Below are 5,082 nucleotides of genomic sequence, written 5' to 3'. Positions count from 1 at the left end.
TGCAAACTAAAGGAAGAAGATGATGAGCTATTGTCCTAGCTGCAGTACCTCCTGGCCTCTGGAAATGCATCAGTTCTCACCGAGCTTCACTTCTTTTTCTTCTTAACTGGTGCATATCCTGCCTGTGAACAAAGCATTACATTTATTGGGGTACAAAAAAAGAGACTAATGTACAGATTTCTTCTTTCTTTTTTTTTTTTTCTGGATATCAGATGACTTATAGTGCAAGAAGCCTTAATCAAGTGTGATGCTGTAACAGTGAGGATTGGATTGCTCTAGGGCCGGTTCACCCATAACTAGATGACCAATTTTGTCTAGAGAAATTGCCATAAGGTCAGTTTGTTGCAGTCGACAGCCTTTTCCTTGGTTTTTTGAGGCTCAGTAATAATAAAATCCCTATTAACACTCCTATAGAGGGTAGCATTTATGAGGCCACAGTTAGGCTTTATGACCGCAGCAGCTTATCTGCTCTGAGACAGGTTCAGAGCTGTATCCAATCTTGTCACCCTGTAAAGGCACCCTCATATGGCTGTAAGGACTTGCTGAAGTGCGCTGGGGTGCATAGCTGTGTGTCTGTCATGTGCTCTGCCAGCCTAAACCTGCTGTGTGTTGGGCAGCTGCAGCTGTTGTCTGCTGCATGCACAGTGTACGAGGGCTTTCAACTCTCTTCTGGGAGCAAGGTTATGATGTAGTTTGCAGACAGGAATGCCTTTTTTTCTTGTTGCTTTCCTAGTGAGGCTTTAAGAGCTGATGCCACTCACTCTCAGAGATGGATTTCAAATGATCTCACCCTAGCGATTTTCCAAGGCCAGGTTTTACTGAAGCACATTACTGCACTTCTAATTTACATCTGCATCTGAGACAGAAGACAGTCTGGTAAGTTTCAGGCACTTAGGGAATACGCTTGTGCAGATGTCTGCAAATATCCTCCTTGGAGTTCTGGTGGTTTCTTCATTAAAAAGTGATACAAGCCTTGAAATCTAGTGCTTCACTGACTAAAGCTGCACAGCAGTCCTGCAGACTTCGGTGCATTCTGCTGGGTCACTTCTTGCAGATCATACGGACAATAACATAAGAAATTAAAATGGTTCACTTAGCTGCAACTGCCGCTCTTCAGGTATGTTGCCTGTGTGTGTTTCATTGGTGGCCTCACCTTTTGACTTCCTCTCTTTTCTCATAGAGGGTCAGTGCTTTAATGCTATGGTGCTTGTTCAGTGTATGGTACCTTTCAGATGCCCGCCTTGCAATTTTCATGTATCATCTAAATTCTTTCATTTCTAAGCTGTTGCCCTTTACTGGAGCAGAACAGTGAGCATCTCTGAGTTATTGTGTGTCTAAACACTCCTGGTTCTAACACTGATGTTCTGGGCTGGCAAAGAAAGGAAGCGGTAGCTCTTCCTTTCCTGTTCCTGAAGGAAGAAAATTCTGTACTCTTGAAATGATGTTAGCAGAGAATTTTCATCTTACAATTGGCAAGAAAGGTGTGTCTATTTTTCTTGATGTTCTAAGGGAGAGAACAGCAAAAAATACCCTCTTCTACCCTGCGGAACAGACTAAAAATCTGCTGTGTAATACACACTGGAAGCAGGTTTAAAGTGATTCCAGATGTGAGAGAGGTAAGTAAAACTTGGGAGTATGTCCTGTCTCATCTGGATTAGATCGGATGTCAGGGGGAAGTTCTTTACAGAGAGACTGGTGAGGTTCTGGAAGAGGCTGCCCAGAGAGGCTGTGGATGCTCCATCCCTGTTCAAGGCCAGGGTGGATGGTATCCTGGGTAGCCTGGTCTAGTACCAGATCTGAGGTTGGTGCCCACCCCCTGTGGCAGGGGCATAGGAACTTGATGATCTTTGGGGTCCCTTCCAAATCAAGCTATTCTATAATCTGCAGGTGTGTCATTTGCACATGCAAGTACACAAGCATGCGTGTTCCTAGCAGCCTGACAGGGTCCTGTCTGGGTGTAAGGCTTCCTATTCATCAGGTGTTGTTATCCAGTCTAATAGATCTGCTTCTCTACCTGTAACATTAATTGCCACTGATGGGATAGGAGATGGACATGAGTGTGAATTGAATGAATAAGTATGAGTGCATGAAGGGGGCTTACACCTGCCTATTTTTTGCAAGGGGTCTTTTGGGGCTGAGGTGGCCAGAAGGATTGATGGGAATTAATCCCCCATCAATTTGTGTAATCCTCTGCGAGATGTCTGGGGCTGCTTCCAGCCCCCAGTCCCTGATGGCTATGTCACTGCAATTATCGCTGCAATATGGCATGTTTTTGTGTAGAACAATGCAAGAAAATATTTCAGTTTCTTAAGATAATAACACAGCTGACTTGTATAGTTCATTAAATATATGGTAGCAATAATTTTAGTTTGTGTCAGGAAACAGCTTTTCCCCAGAAAATCTGAATAACTTCGGAGACCCAAACCACAGTGGAATTCTGAAGTAATCCCTTAAGTCATGAGGAGTTGCTATGGGAACATGCAGGTGCTCAAGCCAAGATCATGGAATAAAAGATCATTTATAATTATCTAGGAAAAAGCAGTGACGCTTTTCCACGTAAGAAGTACTGTCTGTATTGTCCTAACTGAAGAGAAAGAAGAATGCACAGTGCGTACTTTTTTAGCATTCCGGGTCTCTGCTGAAAGAAGTAAAAAGTACTCTGAAAAGCATTAAGAGCTGCGTGTCAGAGCCGTGCTGCTCCTGAGGGAACCAGAGCCTTGTGGGCACAGGGACAATTCTGTGATTGTGACTTAACAAATTGTGCTTACTGTCGATGGCAGACATTTTATAAAGGCCTCATCTGTGTGCTCACAGTGCATGTCCTGTCTGCAGGGCATCGGGGCAGCTCCTCTTGCAGACCTGTTGCTCTCCCAGCTCAGTGTGACATGCATTTGGAGGCCTGTGTTGCTCTGCTACAATTTTACCTGTGCCAGTGATACTCCAGCAGCTAAGTTGGAGGTATTCTCTTGCTTTGTGTGTGTGTTTGTTTTGAAAACATGTGTCCTTCTGAAACTGTCAGCAAGGCTAGAGGGAAAAATGTAAGCTTTCCATTTAATAACAGAGTTCAGCTTAAATTCTTTCTTCCTTTTTTTTTTTTTAAATAAGTTGTAAATTTGGAGGAAAATACTTGTGAAGGTGTTTGCACTTTCTGCTAGGACTGTACTCAGCCCTGGTGAGGCCACATCTCCAGTACTGTGTTCAGCTTTGGGCCCCTCACTACAAGAAAGACATCAAGGCTCTGGAGTGTGTCTAGAGAAGGGCAAGGAAGCTGTGCAGGGTCTGGAGCACACGTGTAATGGAGAGCAGCTGAGGGAACTGGGATTTTTCAGTCTTCAGAAGCGGGAGACCTTATTGCTCTCTACAATTCCCTGAAAGGAGGCTGTAGTGAGATGGGGGTCGGCCTCTTCTCCCAGATAACAGTGATAGGAATGGCCTCAGGTTGTGCCAGGGGAGGTTCAGGTTGGATTTTAAGAAAAAATTGTTCTCCAAGAGTGGTCAAGTATAGAAATAAGCTACCTAGGGAGAATGGTGGAGGCACAGTCCTTGGAGGTGTTCAAAAAACGTGGAGATGTGGCACCGAGGGACATGGTTAGTGAGCATGGTGTTAAGGGGCTGATGGTTGTACTAGATGATCTCAGAGGTCTTTTCCAACTTTAATGATTCTGTGATTCTGTCAGATCTGCAGGAAGGTGTTCCTAGTAGTGCTTCTCAGCATGGAGGTTGGTTCTGGCTGTGCAGGGCTGCCAACAGGGCATTATTGCAGAGTTTTCACCTTCTGTAGCAGCACTGTGCTTACAATACTAGGCAGGGTTAGGGGAAACAAAGAAATCACGAAACATAGGGAAGGCTTAGATCTGTCTGCAAAGGAATTCAGGCACTTTGCTTCTGTTAGCAATTAAGGGTTTTTTACTGATGGCTTGTGGTGGCTTCTTTCAGTTCAGGCCTGAGCATTTGTTATTGTGTATCCTGGAAGGTCTGCCCTCTGTACAGCTGTACCTCAATTTAATTTCTGCTTCCATTGGGCTGTGACAACAAGCCCCTGTCCTGGTCTGGCACACAGCGTAAGGTACACCCACAGATACACTCCCAGCCTGAAAAATGATTCAAGCAAAAAGGACTGAACGTCTGAGGGAAGCGAACAGCCTCCTCTAAGACTTCCCGGAAGCCTCAAGGTAAGCCAGTGGCACAGAGGAGCACGGATCTCGTTACAAGGTACTACGCTGCCTGCTGACAGGACGTGGTTATCATCACACAGAAACATCCCTGTCTTCTAAGGCGATGTAAGCTAGGTCTGCCTTCTTACTTCTGTCTGCATAGGACTGAACAGGAGTTGCAGGCACTCCTCTCAGGACAATGCACTGTGTGCTCTGTAGGTGGAGCGTCTTGCTCCTCCACTGCATGGGGTGCTGGCCCTAAAGCTGAGACAGTGGCGACGTCAGCCCAGCACCTCTGGGCCTGAAAGCCCACTGCAGCACACGTGTTGTGTTGGGGGGTGGTTGTGCTCGGCATCGGAAGGGGCTGCCCTGCTCACTTTGTACACCTTCTCACTGTACTCTAAGGGTAAGTGTTGTCTCTCTGGAGCCCTGTAGATTAGATGTGAACAAGTGCAGACAGATGAAAAACTTTGACCAGATTCAGGGAATGAACTCGTGTATGGTGTCAGGTGCTCTTGTTTGCTGTCCGGTGGGTCTTCGCTGGATCAGGGGCACCGCTGCTGCCTTGTTCGCATTTTCATTTACTCCCACTAAGCCTGGGCAGAAAAGATCCGTCCCTCAGCACTTCATCGCAAAACCCTCATTTTACTTTTTTTCTACGCGTCGTTCACCTGTTCCAGCATATAACAAGCAGACGTTCGTTATCCGCTTCTGTCTCCAGGAAGAAATGACGAAACGCACACAACAGAAGTATAAAATAGCTGCCGCCGTCGCCCCGCTGCCCTCGGCCTCCCGGCTCCGCTCCGCCCTCGCTCCCGCGGCGGTTCTCCGCGCTGCCGCAGACAGGTGCCGGGCAGCCCCGCTCGGAGCCGTGAGGCGACCCCCGCCCGCGGGCGCTGAGCGGAGCACCCCTTCCCCCCGCTTCCCC

Source organism: Meleagris gallopavo, chromosome 8, assembly GCF_000146605.3.
Source record: "Meleagris gallopavo isolate NT-WF06-2002-E0010 breed Aviagen turkey brand Nicholas breeding stock chromosome 8, Turkey_5.1, whole genome shotgun sequence".
Lineage (NCBI taxonomy): Eukaryota > Metazoa > Chordata > Aves > Galliformes > Phasianidae > Meleagris > Meleagris gallopavo.
Note: the sequence above shows the minus strand (reverse complement) of the source record.